Here is an 854-nt window from a genome sequence, read left to right as displayed (position 1 = left end):
ATAAAATATTGAAACCGAGAAAGGTCTGTAAATACAGTGTAACCACTTAATCATTTGGACATTATTGTAAAGTTGTGTACAAGACATCCTATACTATAAAATGAAGATTCCGAGAACCGTGGCGCCCCCTAGGTTTTAGCCACCCGTGGAAAAGAAAACGCCAGCGTTAGTGAACCCGTGGCGTAAAAAATCAAGCACCGCTCCGTTTCTACAGTCCGCCCGGCCCGTTCACGACGATTCCTTAGCGCGGCCAATCGCGTATCTTCGCCGCGGCGGCGGTCGGTGGGTTTTCAAATTTTTCAAAAATAAACTTTTTCAAAAAATGTTATGCTTTTTTCGCCGTTTTTCACTTTTTCGACATTTTATCACCCCCGTCACTCCTCTATTCACATATAGTTTGTTTGTTTTAAAAGCCACCGATGTGCGGTTTGTACGCGATATCGGTCCATAGCCATCGCAATCGTAGCAGCGTCGGTCGTTATTATTGCTTTTTCCGTTTTTCTCGATTCGTTTCGTTTTTTTAACTGCTGTTTCTGCTCTATTTGTTAATTTTATTTCTCTTGAAACCCGTGGATTGTACGCAAATTCGGTGTGTTCACGAAATGTCAGTCGGTCTTCGTTCCAACGCACAAGTGCACGATTTTGTTTTTGATTCAATAAATATTGCATTATTGTTTGGTCCTTAATAACGTTGGTATATTGCACAATATTGTTGGTAAACACAATTTTGCGGGTTTGATTTAAATAAATGTAATACTCAAACATACATTATAATAATGTAATCATAATAATAACGGTCAGATCATTGAATAAATTACAATTAAAGATTAAAACAGTGTGTAGATACATCAAAT

The 854-nt window shown here is 38.3% G+C and overlaps 1 protein-coding gene across 1 annotated transcript in view; it reads left to right on the top strand.

Moving 5' to 3' along the window:
• LOC107885760 overlaps positions 1-854 on the top strand; it is a 7,394-nt gene that overhangs the window by 1,851 nt on the left and 4,689 nt on the right. The window lies entirely within an intron of this gene.

This window comes from Acyrthosiphon pisum, chromosome X, assembly GCF_005508785.2.
Source record: "Acyrthosiphon pisum isolate AL4f chromosome X, pea_aphid_22Mar2018_4r6ur, whole genome shotgun sequence".
NCBI classification, from domain to species: Eukaryota; Metazoa; Arthropoda; class Insecta; order Hemiptera; family Aphididae; genus Acyrthosiphon; species Acyrthosiphon pisum.
The sequence above is the reverse complement of the archived record's forward strand: the minus strand, read 5'-3'. Positions and strand labels throughout refer to the sequence as shown.